This window comes from Furipterus horrens, unplaced genomic scaffold, assembly GCF_987537825.1.
Source record: "Furipterus horrens unplaced genomic scaffold, mFurHor1.1.pri manual_scaffold_10, whole genome shotgun sequence".
Classification (NCBI taxonomy): Eukaryota; Metazoa; Chordata; class Mammalia; order Chiroptera; family Furipteridae; genus Furipterus; species Furipterus horrens.
This window is the reverse complement of record NW_028327180.1, coordinates 28,850,885-28,872,243: the sequence shown is the minus strand read 5'-3', so window position 1 is coordinate 28,872,243 and position 21,359 is coordinate 28,850,885. Positions and strand designations below refer to the sequence as shown.

At 37.4% G+C, this 21,359-nt stretch overlaps 1 pseudogene; it reads left to right on the top strand.

The window, feature by feature from the left end:
• The first annotated feature begins 4,185 nt into the window (after positions 1 to 4,185).
• LOC149999414 (3-oxoacyl-[acyl-carrier-protein] reductase-like) lies at positions 4,186 to 10,910 on the top strand (annotated as a pseudogene).
• Positions 10,911 to 21,359: the final 10,449 nt, after the last annotated feature.

Sequence of the window (21,359 nt, the reverse complement as noted above, 5' to 3'; positions counted from 1 at the left end):
CTTGCCAGATTATTTCCCCAATGAAAACAGGAACCAAGTCTATTTTAATAATAGCCATATCCAACACTGGTTTTTGCCTATAGCAATAAATTCTTTTTAAATGAGTTATTTCATTTGCTCATTTATTCATCCATTCGCTAATGTGTTTAGTATTCACAAGCTTAGGAACTGTGCTATAAACAGGAAAAGAAAAACTAATATGCCTGCATTCAAAGAGTTTACAATTCAGTACAGAAAATTCCTAACCTTTGTAGGTAAAAGTCCCCCATAAGAACCCGATGAAAGAAGTGGTCCCACTCATTTAAAATGAATGGGGGATTTGTATTTAGCTTGCTACCATCACAGATCCCTGGAAGGCCATTCACTGTTTTCCTAAAATTTCTTGAATTCTGAGGTTGTGATCTCTTCATGAAAGTCAGGCTTGAAAACACATACAAGGTAATGGGAGGGATAACAGAAGGTATCAGCATGTCCTACTGTGGGTCAGGAGGGCTTCCACTGGAAGAAATATGATTTCATCAGGGGGAGAACTGAGAGCACTAGGGGTTAAGAAGACAGTGTTTGTTTGGAAAAGCATGGAATGTCCCTTCATGAAATTGCAAATACCTTGTCTAGATGAGCATGTGTGATGGGAGGAAGTTTGGTGGCCAAAGGGAAGGGAGATGTTGTCAGGAGAGGATGCTGGAAAGGTAACTAGATCAGGGAAGACTTTGCATTATTCTGGGCTTGATATTTTTTTTTATTTTTTGTTGTTTTTAATTGCAGGGTTTTATTCCTGGAGTGACAGGATCAGATTTGTATTTTAGAAGGAGCCCTCTGGTGGTGGTGTTGAGGGCTGATTGGAATCTGTAGAGCAGCTCTACTGGTCACTTAGGTTCCAAGGCCTGAACAAAGGTTGGGCAGTGGAATTTCAGGAGAGGGTATAGGTGGAGTGACGTTTCGGGAGGAGAGTCAGCAGAGCTCTGTGGAGTGGCTGTGCAGCGCGTGAGAGAGGGTAGGAGTAAACTCCATGTTTTTGCCTTACGCAATTGAGTGCATGCTGCCGGTAGTTTCAGAAGGTCTCCTTGGGCAGCCTCTTTGGCATGACTGCTAATTCAACAAAATAGAAGTGCCCACAGACACTCTTTAATTCAAAATGAGATGAGCTTTTATAACAGCTAAAACGTATATTCCTTATGATTTAGACTACCCAGCAGACTGGAATGAAGAATGTCAAGAAAACCAACACTGCTTTTAATGAAGCAGAAGCTGTATCTGTGCACTCACAGGGAGTCAGTGTTCTGATCTTCCTTCTTGCAGGGAGAATATGGGCTGCACTGAGCTGCTAGGCTGGCCACATGCAGTCTGGTTACTGTGGGTTACTCATTTCCTGTAAATATATTTTTCCATAGATTGGGATTCTTGGGGATTTTAAATCTAAGCTAATGACAGAAATATCTGTAAAAGGTAGAAACCATTTGCAATTAGTTGTATTTTCAAACTTCATCTGCTAGGACAGTGGACATTCAATTAACTTTTTAAATAGCAGATTTATTCAGATCTAATACACACACCTATAATTTACCCATTTAAAGTGTGCAGCACTTTCACTTGTTCTTTTATATTTTAAAATATTGTTTTCTCTAAAATCTTTTTTTTTGCAATTAAATGGTATTTTTTTGTACCAAGGAAAAAATACTACAATATATGTATATTTAAAAATTTGGCTAACAGGCCTTATACATGAGAAATTTTATCAGGTGCCTCTGATTATTGGAGTCAAGAAAGAATATATTTTTATGTGGGTTTAAATTACAGAAAAGTGGAAAACATGGTGAAAATATTATTGCAGAGAGGACATGTAGTGAGAAGACTGAAGGTGGCTGTCCTCATGGCTCCCTTTGTTGCCCTGCTGGGGGTGCAGACCCAGTGTAATTTACAGTCTCTCAGCTCACTCCCCAAGGGGTTAGGGAGGAACATTCCCTGGGGTTCCTCTCCCTGCTAATGTGGATGTGTTGTGATGAGTGTATTCTCACCCAGAGTAGCAGTGGAATTGTACTGAGGGGAAAAATAAATAAATAACAGCCTTGGGGGTTAAAGTTAAGTATGTGTGGGGAAAAAAGCTCAACCTAACCATTACTGGAGATACACAGAAAAATTTGTAAATTGAACGGTTTTGAGAAGTTTCAATATCACCATATTGTGTGTTAATGGTCTTTGACGTCAATGGGCTTGATCTAAAAGAAAAAAGAAAAAAAAGCATGTTCTTTGCTAAAATAACAGTTGTAGGAAAAATATAACCCTTTTTCTATTGAAGTCAACAGAACTGTCCACAAAGATGGAACCTGTCTGGTTTGCCTTGTGATATTGGATGCCAGGACGACAAGTGACATTTAGGCTGACCCACATATTGTCATCTGTCTAGAATAGATCTTTCTTCCCAAGTTTGCATATGGTGGATAGCGAAAGGGGGACTTACACAAAGTTGTTCCAGCTTATCCTGATATGACTGCTAGACTGTATGTTCCTAAATGCAGCTTTTATCTTGTACCTTCTGGGGTTAAAGTGCCTCTCTATTTAATGCCTGCATCTGCCTTTAAAGCCTGCATCTGCCCTGAAAGCCTGCTATAACCCAGCACCATCCCAGCCTTCCCACAGTCAGGTTATTTCCTCCTTGTTGCCAATATACAAAGAGTCATTCTTGTGTCTGAATGTTGCTTATATATTGTTTAACTTGCTATTATTTTCCCTTTTAGTCAAGCCTGCTTTGGTGTGTTGTCTTCTGCTTACAAAAACAGATGCTATAAAAATAACCTTATACACTGCTTTTTATGACACTAAAGGCCACTATAATGCTTTCTTTTCCAAAGTGACAGTTTACAACCCCAACAACAGTGCAGAAGAGGTCCAATTTCTCCACATTCTCAGCAACTCTTATTTTCTTTTTAATAATAACAATCCTAGTGGGCATGAGGTTTTACTCATGTCATTGTGTAAGTCATTTCCAATCCCTTTTGTATCTAGGTGGAATAAAAATAATATTTTAAAAAGTGCTCTATTTGCTTAATTTTTAAATCTTCCCCTCCTTGCATTCTGCATCCAGCTCTCAAATCCAGCTTTTCCATACATTCCTCTGTCTTCCTTTTCTCTGTTCTTTTGGTGTTAATATGATTTTGCACTTTATGGTTTTAGACTACTTGCTGGTGTTTCATGTGTATTTAGACCTGTTGTCCTAGGTTGTGGTGGTTTTATTTTGCTTTTTATAGTTGTAGGGATTATGGTTTACACTTTCCTGAATTATCTTTAATGAAGTATTATATCAAGAATCGCTTCCTTCTCACAGTATAATTGTAACGTTCAAATTTTAGCTTATTGAGTCTCAGGGTACTCAGTACATATATTTAGAATTACAGTACACTATTTTTGTTTACAGCAGCTGATGCTTGTTTTATTGATCCTGCAAGAGCATTCAATCATTCTATTAACATTTCTTGAACTCCTGTTTTATGATGTTCCTGACAGGGCATTTGCTTTGCAACACTCCTTGAAATAAATGGTAATGTCCAGGTGGAGTAAGGCCCATTTCTGTGGCCATGTGAGGAAGGAATAGATGGGATAGGTTTTTGGTGTGAGTCTGATATTTGGGGACCACTTATTCAACAGGTGGAGTATCTAGTCTTCAGGCAAAGACGAACACTGGGTGAAAGGCAGAATACTGTACACTTGACCCTTGAATAATACTGCGGTTAGGGGCACTGACAGCCCCCATCCCAGTCGGAAACGCGCCCTTAACTGCATATATTTTGGGCTCTAAGTATGGTTATCAATTTGTCTCAGTTTGTTGGGGTCTGTCTTGATTTTAAAACGGAAAGATGGGACTCTTTGGATTTTAAAACAGAAAGTCCATCGTCTTAACCATCTCATTACTTCCAGGCAAACTGGAGTGGTTGGTTAGCTGAGCTCTATTTCTAGCCACGGCCCACGTCCCAAGGTGTATGGAGTACATTTCGCACTGAACACACGCCAACGCCTCTTCCCTCTCCTGCATCAAGACTACAAGCCCCAGCATGCAGTGCAGTCCCTTCCTGCGAGCCCCTTCCTTGGTCGTCCTGGCTCATTCACGCCGGCGTCCTCTTAGGGCACAGCGCCTGGGGCCCGTGCGCGCTGACGTCGACGCGTTGACGCATTACACCTAGCAGCTCTTTTTGGCTTTTTAGATGGCCGGAGTCCGGCGGCAGGAGTCGTAGTGTTGTCCTATTTTCCCGCGACCGTTGGGCATGTTTTCGTGGCAGTTGGGCTTTTTATTTATCTTGAGTAGCGGTGGTATAAAAGTCCGAATCTGGTAAAGGGCCGCCACTCCTCGCCTCCTTTTCTCCAAGTTTGTGAACCCTCGGTCCCAGATGGACAAAATCTGTGCTGTTTTTGGAGGCTCCCGGGGCATTGGCAGGGCAGTGACCCAGTTAATGGCCCAGGAGGGCTACCGCCTGGCCATCATCGCCAGGAATCTGGAAGTGGCCAAAGCCGTCGCTGGTGACCGTCCGCTGGCCCAGGTTGGAGTTGTCGGGTTATGTGGCTGCTGCCCAAGCCTCCTCGTCTGTAAAACGAGCGGCTCTGGTCTTTACGGCCTTGAAGTTCAGCGAACTCACCTGCGCGCGTGCAGGAACACTCATTCCAAGTGCAGACTGCCTCTTGTGCACAGACCCCTCCTCCCCTCCCCACGTCCTGTTTCCCGCAGGGCCCCTCTGCAGGCTGCCTGCTGCTGGGGACTGAGCGCTCGGGGTTTTCTCTGAGACTTAGAATCTTGTGAGGCCCTGTTAATAAGCACCCACTCCCCAAGTGCTAGCCTTGAGGGGCTGGCTTGTTCTGGCGTCTGGAAGGAGAGAGCCACACACCAGTTAACTTTATGTAGGGCAAAGGGCTCACTGGTGGGCAAGATCGCGGGCTCCTGGGAGCCGGGCTGGGGAAGAAAGGTAGGCGTGTCGGGAATGACAGCCTCCCTTCGGTCTTGCTGTTGGCTGTGTGTGGATGCACAAACGTTCCTAGACACTTTTGAGAACCAGTCAGTTCTGAGATGTACCTGGTTTGCTTTAATACCTCCATAAGCACTTAATTGGTTATTAAATTCTTTTGGTGACATTTACAAATGGGCAATTGAGATTTGCCCTGCCAAATTCCTTTTCATTGCATTTAAACCTCTTCTTTTTATTTTTTTCTGTTTAACAATGGATCAGTAACTTGTTTTTTATTGTTGTACGAATTTAAGTTTGTTGATTATAGGGAGAAAGAGGATGTTTGAAAGATACTAGGATGCTATTTGTGTAATTGCTAAGGTAGACAGATGCACCTCATTTACTATCAGGGAGGCCTTGCAGGAAAATAGACGCCTGGGGATGCATCTGGTGGCTGTAACCTTTAAAATAACATTACTTATTGGCTCACCCTAATTGGTTACATGGGTTAGGAAAATATTAGACTTTCTATTAAAAAAAAAAAGTTCTAGACCAGGGAGAATTTCAGTGAACGCTGCTTGCTAAATTAAAATTGCTGGTTGAGCTTTCAAGGGTTGTGGACCCAACAACTCTTCAGATGACAGATAAGAGTGGGACGCAGAATGCTTTTAGCAGAATGCTTTTAGGCTGTTCATTTCTTTGAATCATGTTCCATGAGGGATTGGTTTACACCCAGGAAGTGTGACTTCCTATGATTATTGTTTCTAATGGCGTGAGGAGGTACTTTTAGTGTTAACTGTTAGGCAAGGTCAGCTAGAAAGCAAGCAGTTTTTAAAAAATCTATATTTTTGAGTATTAAAATGGTATAAAGTAGAGAATGCTCTTTGAAGTTAATTTTTTGGGTGTTTAAACATCTGTAAAAAGTGAACATTAAAAAAGTCGCATTTAATAAAATGTTATTTTTTCCATGATTTGTAATTTTAACATTTTCACAGCTACCTGTTTTATTTTACCTCTCTGAATAGTCAGGCTTGAATAATAGTGATAATAATAAAAATAACAACAATAATAATATATGTGCAATAGTGAAAAAGTAAAAGAAAAAGAAACTAGAGTTTATGCTCAGGGCAGGACCAGGAAAATAATTGGACAAAAATCTAACAGAATTAGACACAAATAAAAAAACAAAAACAAAAACCCCGCAACCCAGAATACTGTCGAATTGAGTGGATGGATTTAGTTGCAAAGCTATAAATATTATTAGATGAATTTTGCATAGCATTATGAATGAAAAAATGCCCCACCCCCACTTTTTGTTGATTAAGAACAAATTTTAAGATTTATATTCTGCAGTATTACTTTGTTTGTCCTTGTTCTCCATCTTCCCTCATCCCAGTTTTATGAGACTGAATTCCATGAGAGCAGGAACCCATGACATCATCTTTTATGTGTAGGTTCTAGGTTAGCACAGGCCTAGCGCATAGTAGATGCTTAACACATGTGTATTAAATAATTTTTAATACAAGTTACAATTTATAAATAATTCTAATCTTTGTTGTGTAGGTGGTTATTTGGCATTTAGCTGTGATGTTGCCAAAGAACCTGATGTTCAAAATACATTTGAAGAGATGTAGAAAATTTTAGGTTTTGTTAACTTCTTGGCAAATACAGCTGGAATTAACAGGTTGGTCACAGACTTAAGTATATTTATAATGTGTCCTACTTTTCTTAATATGTCTTAGATAACTATGAGTTAATATAATTAACTTGTTTTACTTTTAATTGGAATAAAAACTGTGTATTTAAAATTTGGTCTGTCAAGTCATACATTCTTTTATTTTGAGATTATGCAACAAAGGTACAGTTTGATCGACTTTAACGTTGTAAGCAACATCCATGTTGAGCTATAGAACTTTTCCAGCACTTCAGAAGCGTCTCTCAGTTTCTTCCCAATTAATTGTTCCTTGTAGGTAACCACTGTTCTATCATATTAACATAAATTGAATCAGAGTGAGTGTTCCTTTATGATGAATTTGGAACAGAATACTTAGAATTATACATATATTTTTTTGTTTTGCTAAACAAGGAAGGTTTAGCATGGCAATTGCTGAGTTCAAATTATTTTGACTACATGGCAACATTTTTCACATTTAGAAATATTTGCCACTCTATCTAATAGGGGATAGGAAGGTGGATTCCAAATGGATCCTATCTGGCTTATCAATTATTTAACTGCCTGTCAAACCAAGGTTAAAAATGGGACTTTCTAGGTTTTCTATCAATAACTCAGACATGAAGCACTTCTTATATGCTCAGTTAAAATGTAACCATTTCCTGTATATATTTTTTTATATCATTTTTAATTTACCTGCTTCCTCCCACCCCCCCTTTCTTTAAGGGATAGCCTTTTAGTAAGAACTAAAACCGAAGATATGAGCTCTCAGCTGCATATGAACCTTCTGGGCTCCATGCTGACCTGTAAGGCTGCCATGAAAACTATGATTCAACAACAGAGAGGGTCTATTGTTAACGTGGGTGAGTCTTCACCTTTGTGAATTTACAATTACCTTATGTACCATAAAATATTTAATTGACTCAATTGGAATTTGTTTGCATGTGAAACTTGGGTGAAATGTGTCATTTTATTATCAGTGGGAAAGGATTAACCGATCAGTGGGTAAAGCAGGCATCCCAAATTCACATCCTTTAGTAATCTAGTAGGTGTTAAATGCGTTGACACCGCCAGGTATTAGAAAACTGACAGCACACGCCATGTGATAAGTGACAGAAGTCGGCCAGCCTTGGTGTCCAGAGGCCACTTGGAACGGCAGGCACAACCACCACTCAGATCCAGTAGAATGTTGCTCTGCGCTCACGGGGTCCCGGTTTTGCCAGCTATTTTGATTTTTTAAGAGAAATTAGACATCCTGGTTTTTATATGAAACCTAGTTTTTAAAGTATAGGGAAGGAATTGGAAAACTTTTAGCTTTGGGGGCTAAAAATGATGTAGCGAGCAGATGCCCAGGTCATTGATTAATCTTGTGCAAAGGTTTAAGAGGAAGCTTTCTTAAGAGAGTAACTTTCCCGGTTTTTTAGCAGGGACTCATGGGGCAGATAAACTGTGTAGTGTGTGCCCATAGACCTTAAAATGCATGCTGACTTGAAATTTTATTTCAGCTTGGTAATTTGAAAGTAGCGGCATACGATCTGCCTTTTAATTTTAAGTGGTGGTACCTTAAATAGCTACAAAATGGGGATACTTCTTCATTGAAGTAAATGGCCCTATTTCTTTTAACATAGGACATGGCCTTCCAAGCCAGATGTAGGGTATTTCTGTTTTGAAAATAAGAAAAGAATTCTGTGCTAATAGCCATTAGAACTTTTTTGCCATTTACATTAAAAAAATTAGAGATCAGTTTTCTTATAAAAGATTAGTGATGAGTCAACCTTAGCTTTCTAACAACCAGAGAAGGGTTTCAGGTCCTTGTATGGCGCTGGTGTGTGGGCTGTATTTATCACCCAGTAACTGAGCGGTGTGTTTGTTTTAACTCTAAAATACCTCATTGTCAGATATATTTAAAAAACTCATCATTCCTTTGTATACATGCAAAAGTTAAGAATTGTGCTAAAAGTAAATAAAAATAGATAATTTAAAATTAAGAGTATCTTATTACAGAAAGGACTACTCTACACTGGTAAAAACTATATGGTATTTCAGAAGTTACCACTTTTGACCAGCAGAATAATAGTATGTGGCATGAAACAAGCTTCTAAAGCTTCCAGTTCGGCCTTCCTTCCATGCCATACTTTTCTTTCTTTCTTGTGTCTCTTTGTTCCTCTTTCTTCCAGATGCCCCTTTCTCTGTCCATCTGCATTTCCTCTGTGTGATATCACTTTTTGTCTTTTGTGCTTCAGCCTTCTCGTCCTTTGTCATTAATATGTAATGTAGATAAATATTTTAATATTGGACTGTTGATAATAATATAAAAAGTATTTGGAAAGTTTTTTAAAATGAAATTACTTTTTCAAGAATTTTGAGAGGTTCTTGATTAATTTTTATATCATAAATAAAGGTCACTGGTGCAGAAAATTACTTCTCTTATGTTTTGCATGCATTTATTTGCATACAGTTGATATTGGAATTATAAATTACTCTTTTATATTCATATAAATGAGGCCACTCAAGTATCTGTAGTAGGCAACACAAATTATAATATATCTCTAAAGGTAAATAAATTGCAGTTTTACAAAAAGTTGGTAATTGAAGCTTTTCTTAGTTAGATTGAGAGTAACTGAAATCTTGTGAAATTTGTCTTCAGATGAACTTTTTTTAAGGTGGAAATGAATGCTGCCTTATGTCTTGTAAAATTAATGAGCCGTTATCTGACATTTTCTGGTTTTAACCTCTTCCTACTGGAAGCCTTCATAGATACTGTAGAATTTCTGTCATGTCTGACAGATTCAAAGGTGAGCGTAGGTTTCTTTCACTCAGTGGATCCGTTCTCAAACCCAGTTTTGCATTTGAGGTTTCAACTGAGTGTCTCTCAAATCCTGTTTCTGTGTATCTGGAGCAGATTCAGACTTTTACCACTCAAAAGGCAATGGTTAGAATTCCTAATTGTAGCAAAGGGCGAGGTAAAATGATTTGTACCTCTTTTGTCTGTTTAGTATACATTATTTGCATATTCAAATAACCTCATTAAATTGGTTTGAATTTGCTTTCAATTGTTTTTCCCTAGGAAGTGTTACTGGTTTAAAAGGCAATGCTGGCCAGTGTGTGTACAGTGCCAGTAAAGGAGGACTGGTTGCATTTTCACGTGCTCTCGCTAAAGAAGTAGCAAGAAAGAAGATTAGAGTGAATGTAGTTGCACCAGGTCAGTGTAAAGTTCTTTTTTCTCTCTAAACATAATTTATGTGTATTTGTGTCTTTATCCAATGATTGCAGGGACTGATCTTGTGCCTGTAAGTCCATCAGCATCATTAGAGCCTGATCATGTCCTGATAGGACTTACCTGTCCACGTTGCCAGGCTGTGCACCATCCCCAAGGAGGAGGCCAAGAGTAATGGGAGGCTGTTTTGTTTCCATATGTCTATATTATGGAAACAGTACATCTTTTTATTTAGAATATCTGAACAACTTTATATTAAAATATGCTTTTAATAACAGTATAATCCAGAGGAAATAAACAAGGCTACATAGACGATATCATTTGCACATTTTACAAAGCAGCCATGTAGAATAACTGATATATTCATTACTCCAGAAAGTCTTTATTTGTTGAAACAAAGAATTATCAGAGGTTGTACGATGTTTCTTTTCAAAACAGACAAGATAGCTTTTGCTGGATTTCATTGTATCCCAGAGAACTATCCAGGATTTGTGTTAGAAATTCAACACAAAGAGAAATTTGGTGGAAAAGTGATATTTTCACAGAGTCAGGAGGAAGAAACATCTTTTTAAAAGTCACTCCATGAAGTAATAAGATTTTAATAGTGTTTTTAGCATGATTTGCCTGTTGCGTGATGAGTGGAAGCTGACTGAATAATGCTCCAGGAGGAGGAAAGTGGTCGTGTGTCGTAACAGAAATGGAGCGCTTGTGCTGTTGCCAGCAGGGCCTGTTCCATGTGCAGAGGCCCTGCTGAGAGGAGCTGAGGCTTCTAAAATCAGACCAGTTGGGAGTGGCCAACAGCGTAGATGGTCAGAGAGGTGGCTGTTCAATGACTTTTCAAAACAGTAGAAGTCACAGTGGAAAAGTTACAATAGAGCTGTCCTGCTGCAGGGAACCTATCAAGAACACTTGTGTTCTTGTTCAACATGTATGGGAAGCCAAGCCAGCAGAGAGGCAGTTCACTTGTAAGACAAAGCAAGTGTGATTTGAGCTAAGTACAGAGATATCAGAACCCCTTTCAGAAGTCAAGAGGAACACTTTTGTGCACCTGTTTCTTCTGTTGTGCCGAGTTTGGGTATTCCACATTACTTGAAAGTATTCATTGATTAATTGGGACATAAGGCCAATTAACTTGGTCTGTTACTAATTCTTAATTGAAATATATTCATTTATGATACTCTGAGTTATAGTTTAGGTTGCTAAAGGCTAAAGAATGGTTTCAAAAAAGTTTTTTTTAAATTTACACAGCAGGGAGCCATTAATTGGCCTATTAATTAGTACTCTAGATTGATATCTGGGTAGAATAGTTCTAAAATGGTTGTGAAAGGACTCAAATAATGAAGTACCTACAAAAAATTTCTTGTACGTTTTCTTTAAAATTTTTATTATTAAATTTTACTTATGGAATCACGTGAGGTGGAAAGGATCTAGAGATCATCTATTCCAGTCATTTTTCAGTTTAGAAGACTAGGGTCCAGGAGACAGACTCCCAGAAGGTTTGTGTCAGGACTGTTATTAAAGGGTTTATCTTTTCCCAGCTAAAGTAAGCTGAAAAATAATTGCCCCATCCAATTTCCTATATCATTAGAAGCTTTTAGGTCTCCTTTGTTCTTTTGCTCATATGGTCTGTCTAAACTATCTGGAATGATCTAATTTTGTAACTTTTACCTTTATATTATCTGCCTTTTGCCAAGTGACTAGTTGATAAAATTGGCTGGGGTAGTTAAGAGGGTAATAAAAAGGTGCTAAAAACTTAAATCTACCATGATTACTCCTTAGATGGTGTGATAAAAAGTTGGTTAGGTATTTTCTCAACTTTGAATAAAATGAGTGTTTTCATATACTTCTGCTAGTGGAATTTTTGATTTAGCATACTATAGGTATTAAAGAATTGATTACCTATATTAAGAAAAGACTGGTTGTTTAGTTTATTGGTTGTTTGCAAGAAAGAGTAAGGTAAGTGGAATTAGACTTTTGCCACCTTTTATTTCAGGTTACTAAAGGCTCCTTCTTGGATGCTAGAGTTGGTGTTTTATTTGGTGCTGATGTTGAGCCAGCACGGATCAGGGACCTGTCAAAATGTTCTGCTGGCCTTTTGCTGTGTAATGTGCCTTCGTCCCAATTCATTGTTTAGTCACAGAAGTTAGCTAAATTTAAAGCATTCCAAAACCACGAACATTTGATAAATTATGGTTTACATATGATACATCCATTTTCAAAAAAAAAAAAAAAATCCACGAGCTGCGCTTGGCACTGCTTCCAGTTTGTGTATGCTGTATACAACCTGATTGATTTTAGTGTTCGCCTAGCTAATCTATGAGGAGGATAGATTATTTGTGGTTTGGGACTGTATGTACTCCTTTCTTTCTCTTTTAGGGATTGCAATGATGAGGGTAATGAACAGTTAATTCTAGTTCATGGTGATTTAACAGCTGATGGTTTAAGGGTAATATAAGTGTTTTTAACTCATAATAAATCATTCAACAGACTTCCTGGTGTGTCTCCTCTATGCAAGGTATGTGTTAGGGTCCAAAGTTACAGAAATGAGTAAGATACTTCTCCCACAAGCAGCTAAGTACATTGGGAAAGACAGACATATAAACAAATAATTACAGTGGCATTTGATGAATACTGTATAAAGATACATAGATGACGCTGTGGAAACACTGAAGAATGATTACTTAATTTTGTTGGAATGAATTAGTTGTCAAGGCAACAGGCTAAATAGTGGGAATCCAGTTTGTATTCAAAGGGAAGTTCTATGAGTGTTAGGGAAATGTGCTTGTATGTGTAACCTTCCCTAAAGATCTTTCTAGTCAATTTATACTACAAAAATAAAGCTGTTGCTAAAAATGTGGCCATTTAATAAGGTGACCTATATTACATTTCATTGGCTAAATATATTTAGTATGAATGTGCTTCATTGGTCAGAAGCAAAGTGCAAGTTGAAACAGTAGAATTAAATTAATTCTATGGATTATTTATTAACTTTTTCCCCCAAAGTAATATAATCAGATTCTTTACCACATCTTTTAATAAACCTGACAAACATCAGAATTAACAAATATGTTTCTTTTTATGTAGTTTTCCTAATCACCTTCAAATGGAGTTCCCAATTAAGGAAAGTAATTTAAAAGATATTATAAAATGAAAAGAAAGGGACAGGGAAAATAAGTTTCTCATATTGATTTTTTTAAATGATTAGTTAGTTGCTAAGTTTTGATATTATTTCAAATATCAAATAAACTAGTCATCATGGTAAGTCCTACAATATTAGAAAATATCAAATATGAGAAACAGTATTTGATAACTTGAAATTTTACTGGGTACATGCTTTAAAATATGTGTTTTCAGTAGATAATACAAGCATGGTATAAAATTCAAGTACAAAAAGGTGTAGAGGGAAAAGGGAGTCTTCTTTCTGCTATTCATCCAAATTCTTTCCTCAAAAGCAACACACTGTTAACTAACTAGTTTCTTCTGTATTTCACACACAAGTCAATAAAGTGTGTATGTGATTTAAGAAACCACAAATTGTACCATACTATTCACAATGTTCTGTACCTTGCTTTGTTCACAGACCAATATATCTTGTAGTTGATTCCATATTATTCCATATAGAGCTGCATCATTGTATTGAATGACAGATTCATGGAAGCATAATTCACATAACATGAATCTTCCCATTTAAAAGATACAATTCAGTGGTATTAGTATACTCACATAATTATTCTATTATCACGATATGTATTTTGGAAGATTTTCTTCATCCCGGAAGATAGGTGGTAGTCATTAGCATTTATCCCCATTTCCCTCTAATGTCCCCAGCTTCTGGCAACCACTAATCTACTTTCTGTCTCTGCAGATTTCCCTATTCTGGACAGCTCATATAAATGACATCATGTAACATGTAGTTTTTTGTGACGGCTGTGTCTCTTTTAAAGACTAGTTAAAAGACAGTAATTTCTGTTTTACTTGTGTACTGTAATTTACTCAACCAGTCGCCTCTTGATGGGCATTTAGGTCATGTCTGGTCTTTTGTCATTACAACTAACAATGCAGTGACGATACTTATATATAATTTATTTTGCATATGTGTGAGTATATGAGTATAATCCTGGGACTGAAATTGCCAAGGCCAAATGGCATATGCATTTAAAATTTTGACAAATAATATAGCATTTCATTTATTTTTATCGGGTATCTGAAATGTTTTGACCCTTACCCACTTTTTTTTTTTTTTTTTAAGAAGAGCTTTAATGATTACTGCTTGGAGAAAATCTTGTTGAGAAATGCTTGCATATTTTTGGCAGCAACTCAAGACAGGTATTAGTCTAGGTGCTCATATGGGCTATTTGGTATGGAGTTAATTTTTGCACACTAGTTCCTTATACATTTTTACAAATATAATATTAAGACATGCATATATATTCTGGTTAAAATCTTGGCCTGGTTTTTGTCAACAGCCTTGTTTCTTCTGCCTTAAAAAAATGTCTGGGATTATTTTAATTCTTTCTGGATCCTAGAGGCTTATAACAGAATGGACATTCAAGCTGGTAGATGTATCAAGTAGTGCATATCCCACAATTATTAGAGCTGGTGGCAGGCATCTTATTTAAACATAAATCTCTGCTCTATACAAAAATGTTCAATAGTAAAGCAGTGGCCAAGTAATATAGACATAAGATGCTATTTATTTATACTATATAGCTAGCCAGAAATGGATAAGGGAAATCCATTTCTTTTAAAAGTTATCAAATATAAATTTTCATTGGACAAGAACCACAACTTGCTTTCATGAACTGTAGTATTTCTGTTCCTAAAGAGTTCTTATTTTATAAAAAGTAATAATGTGTGTGTCATAGTATTAGAGTTAGAGTATAGGTGTCCTTGTTCTAGGTTGGTTGAGTGCATGTCATTTCACTTATACATTTATTGGTTTCAGCAGTGATAGCTTTGGAGCCAGCTGAGAACCTCTAACTGCAACAGGTGATCAGTAATAACATCATTAGTAAGATAGTGGCACCTACTGGCAATTTGTAATTTTTTATTTCAGCTTGAAAGATGTTGTAAATATGTATGCAGTAAAATAGGTAGAGCCAATTTCTGGAACATTACAAGTGAAAGAATGATATGGAAGAGAGTCTGTGGGGCTAAGGAGAGGGAGCCCAAACTGAAAAGCAGTGCAAACACAAAAATGGTGTGTGGAATGTTTAAGAGCTACTAATATCTCTGCTCAGGTTTTATATAGAATTGAAAGGACAGTTTATATGCTGTGCCCTGTGAATATACTTATAGATGAGGATTATGTGGTTCATGCGCTATAGTATAACATGACATTAAAATTTGCTAGAACTGAAGTAACTTATCAGTGGAGACTAGCTTCACATTTTTTTATTTGATTTCTGATGTTTTGGGGGAAGATATATGAGTTTTATAAAGCTGCTGACAGATTTTTAGGGCAGTAAAACTACTCTATATGATATTGTAATGGTGAATACATGATGTTATGCATTTGCTAAAACAGAACAGTGCAACCTAAAGGATGAATCCTAATGGAAACTATGGACTTGACTGGATAGTAATGTATCCATATTGGTTCATCAAATTACATACTAAGGCAAGATGTCCTGGAACATTGGGGAAGGGGTGCAGAGTGATGAGTGGTATATGAGAACTCTTTCTCCGTCCTGCTCTATTTTCCTATAAATGTTAAAGCAGCTCTAAGAAATATATCTGTTAAAAAAGTTGCAGATAATTGGGTCTTTTGATGTGTTCTTGCTCCATATCAAACATCATAATCAAGAGGAGAAGGCAGTACTGGTGAATTCGTCCCTTTGCTTTCTACTGGGCCCCTGATGACTACTTTATTTTTGGCTCTAGTGTAGAGGTCAGGACTGGTTAGCTGCTGCCTCATAAGGTTTGTCATTCCAACTACAGGTGGCAGATTCTCCTAGTGAGATTACAGCCTTACCTTCCAAGCGTGAGCAGTGGAGGGAGGGTCTTCTTGTGAGGTGGGTGCCTGAACATCGGGATCCTAGTTTGGGACTTCTTGGAAGCACTGCTGGAGTCGGAGGGCACCTCTCTCCCTTGTTTGCAAGTTAACCTGGACACCATGGTCAAGCCGAATCCAGGCTGTACTGCTGAGCGAGATCTTGTCAGAAGCTTTGAGATACTAGCCTTTATTTATCTGTTCCATACATCCGGCTTTTGGTTGTTTTTGGAGGACCACAGTCTGTCCTCACAGTTTATATCTATGTCTCAGAGGCCTTTCCATCTCACTGAAATTGTCCTTGAACCTGTCTGGCTTCTTAATCTCCCCTCCTATGTTAGGTTTGCCTCCCAGTACCTCATGTCCTGTTCTAGAACTGCCTCTTTTTCAAGGTGAAAAGACCTTGAAATATTCAAGAATTTGAATTTCTAGTGGTCTGGGGATCACACTTGGAAAGCTACTACTCTAAGAGCTAACTGTATCTTTGAAAGTTTTTAAAAGAAGGGATGTAGTGAAAGCTTGGCTAGTAATATTTAACATGGAATTATTTGTAGTGAAGTGTGAAAACTCTTTAATTAGATGAAATTTTAACATAGAGACCAGATCAATGAGAATCAACAAAACAAATTATCGCATGATATAGGTTGTAACATAGTTATAATTTTTTTCTTGTGATGAGAACTTTTAAGTTTTACTCTGTTAGCAACATTCAGATATACACTTCAGAATTATTCAGTGTAGTCACTATTTTGTTAATTACATCCCAGGACTTACTTATTTTATAACTGGAAGTTGGTAACTTGACCACCTTCACCCATATCACTTACCCTCTCATTCCATGAGTCTGGAAACTACCAATCTACCCTCTGTTTCTATGAACTTTGTTTCTGCTTTTTATTTTATTTTATTTTATTAAGATTCCACATGCAAGTGAGATTATATGATATTTGCCTTTCTCTGTCTTATTTCACTTAGTACACCTATTTCAGGGTCCATCCATGTTATCCCAAATGGTAGGGCTTCCTTCTTTTTATGGCTAAATAATAATTTACACTCACATACACAAACACACACACACACACACACACACACACACACACACTTTCTTTATCCATTTATTCATCAGTGAACACTTAGGTTGCTCCCAGTCTTGGCTATTATAAATAATGCGGCAATGAACATGAGGGTGCAAATACCTTTTCAAGGTAGCGTATTTTCTTTTTTTGGATAAATACTCAGAAAATTGAATTGCTGGATCATATGTTCTATTTTTAATTATCTGAGGAACCTCCATACTGTATTCTGTAGTGGTTGCAACAATTTACATTCCCACCAGCAGTACTCACGGGTTTTGTTTTCTCCATATCCTGACCAACTCTGGTTATCTCGAATTATCTTTTTGATAATAGTTCTAGCAGTTGTGAGATAGCTCACTGTGGCTTGATTTGCATTATGGAGTGCATTTTCATGTACCTGTTGACCATCTGTGTCTTTTTGGAAAAATGTCTCTTCAGATCCTCTGCCAATTTTTTAATTGGATGATTTTTGCTATTGAAGTAAATGAGTTTTTATATATTTTAGATATTAACCCCTTATTGCCTTTTCTTTTTATTGATGGTTTCCTTAGCGCTATAGAAGCCCTTTAATTTTATGCAGTAATACTTGTTTATTTATTTTTTGTTGCTTTATTTTTCAAAGTATATTTTATTGATTATGTTGTTACAGTAGTCCCAATTTTTTTCTCTTTGCTCCCCTCTGCCCAGTACCTCCATTCCCTCCAGCAAGCCTACCACCCTTAGTTCATGTCCATGGGTTGTGCATATAAGTTCTTTGGCTTCACCCTTTCCTATACTATTTTTAATTTCCCCCTGTCTATTTTGTACCAACCAACTATGCTTCTTAATCCCTGCACCATTTTCCCCTTACACCTCCCAGCTGATAACCATCCAAATGATCCCCATACCCATGATTCTGTTCCTATTCTGGTTTGCTTAGTTGGATTTTGTTTTTATTTTTTAGATTCAGTTGTTGATAGCTGTGAGTTTGTTGTCATTTTAGTGTTCATAGTTTTGATCTTCTTTTTCTTAAGTAAGTCCCTTTGACATCTCATATAATAATGGCTTGGTGATGACGAACTCCTTTAGCTTTATCTTGTCTGAGAAGCACTTTATCTGCCCTTCCATTCTAAATGATAGCTTTCTGGATGGAGTAATCTTGGTTGTAGGCCCTTGCTTTTCACCACTTAGAATACTTTTTTGCCAGACCCTTCTTGCCTGCAAAGTTTCTTTAGAAAAATCAGCTGATAGTCCTATAGGCATCCTTTCAATCCTTGCTTCCTCACTCTGCACTGGTTGACTTTTTTTCTTCCTTATGTTCCAAATCATTGATTTGAACCCTGGTTTTCTTCCCTTCACTATTGGTTTTCTGTGGATTTTCCTTCATTTCATTTAGCATATCCTTCACTTCCCTTATGCATTTGCCATGCTTAAGCATACCTGTCAAGCCTGTGAGCATCTTTATCACCAGTGTTTTGAACTCTGCATCTGTTAGGTTGACTATCTCCTTGTTGCTTAATTCTCCCAGTGGAAACTTGATCCGTTCCCTCTCTTTGACTGTACTTCTCTGTCTCCTCATCTTGACAGGCTCCTTTGTTTGTTTGCTTCTGTGTCTTAGGTAGAGCTGTTGAACCTGTCTGGATGAGTATTTCTTCTTTATATCTTTGTTTGTTGGACTTCCATGCAGCTCGGTTTTCTGGAACTTCTGGTTGTCTCTAGTTTTGAGGTAGTTGTATTGCTTCTTAGTTGTGGAAGGAGATGCAGCATGTCTGTCTAGGCCTCCATCTTGGCTGGAAGTCCCGACACCTTCATTTTTATTCGCTGTTCTTAATTTCTTCTGAAAGAGTGTGTCTACTTTTTGTTGCTTTTAGTATCAGATTTGTAAAAATCATCACCACAACCTACATTTAGGAATTTATTGTGTATATTTTCTTGTAGGTTTTTTATGGTTTCAGGTCTTACATTTATGATTTTAATCCAATTTGAGGTAATTTTTGTGTATGTTAGTTTAGTTCCATCATATGTGGCTGTCCACTTTTCCCAGCACTGTTTATTAAACAAACTGTCCTTTCCCCATTATATATTCTTGACTCCGTTTTGAAAATTAATTGACCACATATGCAGTGCTTATTTTATGGGCTCTCTATTATGTTCTATTGCTCTACATGTCAGTTTTTATGCTGGTACCATACTGGTTTTATTACTGTAGCCTTGTAATCTAGTTCAAAATCAGGAAGTGTGATGCCTTTTTCTTTGTTCTTCTTTTGCAAGATTGCTTTGGCTCTTTAGGGTGTTGTGATTCCATTCATATTTTACGGTTGTCGGCTGTGTTTATGTGAAAAGTGCCATTGGAATTTTGAAAGAGCTTGCATTGAATTTATAGACTGCTTTGGGTAGTATGGCTATATATATATATTTGGATTTCTTAGTGTTTACTCTTTTCATTGGATTTTTCCTTTCTAAATGCCTGCCTCTTCATAATTCTCCAAATCAATTCCCCGAGAGATCTTTCTGAAATCCTTTTTTTTTCATCAGTGCCTCCTTTCTGCCATGTGAAGACACAGCAAGAAGATAACTGCCTATGAACCAGGAGACAGTCCTCTGCCAGACCTTGATGTTGGTCTTCTCAGCCTCCAGACCCTCACACTTCAAACCTCATGCTCTGTGTTCTGTAACAACTCCTTCCTTCATGTTCATGAGGATCACCATTTTTGGAATCCAAATTTCAGAGCTCTTGTGCTCTTGTGTTTTGTTAGGAGGTGCTGTGGGGAAACAGAGATGGATAATGGAAGCACACAGGTGGGCCAGGGTGTCTCAGACATGGGTGGTGTGGGAGAGCTTGCAAGGAGGCTGAGAGCAGTTGGCTTCAGCAACTGAACAGCTTTTCTTCATTGTTCTCCTGGGCTCAAGCAGAGGGAAGGCAGAGAGGACTGGAGACGCCTGGGGAGAGTCTGGCGCAGTGGCCCTGGGGGGAGAACTGGGAGAGCAGCTGGCCGGGTCCCAGTGCTGACCCATCCCCAGCGCTGCAAGCAGACCACTCCCCTCCAAGTGGCGCCAGCCTGAGGGGAAACAAAAGTCCCGCCCACAGCGGTAGTATGGATATTTTAATAATGTTAATTCTTCCAATCCATGAGCATGGAATGAATATCTCTCCATTTATTTGTGTCTTCTTCAATTTATTTCATCAGTGTCCTGTAGTTTTCAGTAAACAGTTTTTTTTTTTTTTACCTCATTGGTTACATTTAATCTTTTTAATGCAATTATAAATGAGATTTTTGTTTTAATTTCTCTCTCTGATATTTTGTTATTAGTGTATAAAATACAACGGATTTTTGTATATTGATTTTGTATTTTGAATCAGCACTGAATTTGGTTATGGGTTCTAATAGTTTTATGGTGGAGTCTTTAGGGTATTATGTATATCATCCACAAACGGTGACATTTTCACTTTGTCCTTTATAATGTGGGTGTGTTTTATTTTATTTTTCTTGTCTAATTGCCATGACCAAGATGTCCAGTAATGGGAGTTGGCATCTTTGTCTTGTCCCTGATCTTAGAGGAAAATCTTCCAGCTTTTTGCTGATGAGTATGATGTTAGCTGTGGGCTTGTTGTATATGGTCTTCATTATATTGAGGTACATTCCATCTATACTTATTTTGTTGAGAGTTTTCATATCATAAACGGATGTTGAATTTTTCTCAAGCTTTTTTCTGCATCTGTTGGGATGATAGAATTTTTATCCTTCATTTTGTTAACATGGTATAGTCTGTTGATTTGCAGATGTTGACCCATCCTTGCATTCCTGGAATAAATTCCACTGGATCATTGTATATGAGCCTTTTAATGTATTGTTGAATTTGGTTTGCTGATATTTTGTTGAGGATTTTTGCACCTATGTTCATCAGGGATATTGGCTTGTGATTTTCTTTTCTTGTGATGTGTTTGTTTGGTTTGTGTATGAGGATATTGCTGGTCTTATAAAATGAGTTTGGAAGTGCTCCCTCCTCTTCTATTCTTTGACAAAGATTGAAAAGGATTGGTATTATTTTTTTTTAAGTGTTTGGTAGACTTCACCTGTGAAGCCATTTGGTCCTGGATTTTATTTGTCTGGAGGTTTTTGATTATTGATTCAATCTTTTTACTAGTAATTGAACTGTTCAGATTTTCTACTTCATTATTCAGCCTTGGCAGGTTGTATGTTTCTAGGAGTTTATCCATGTCTTTTAGGTTATGCAATTTGTTTACGTATAATTATTCATCGTCGTCTATGATCCTTTATATTTGTATTATCAGTTGTAACATTTCTATTGTTTCTGATTTTATTTATTTGAATCTCCCCCCCTTCATTAGCCTAGCTAAAGGTTATTTTTTTTTTCTTTTTCTTAATTTAGTTTATTTTATTAAAAAACAGCTCTTGGTTTCACTGATCTTTTCCATTGTCTTTTAAATCTCTATTTTACTTATTCCTATTCTGATCTTTGTCATTTCCTTCTT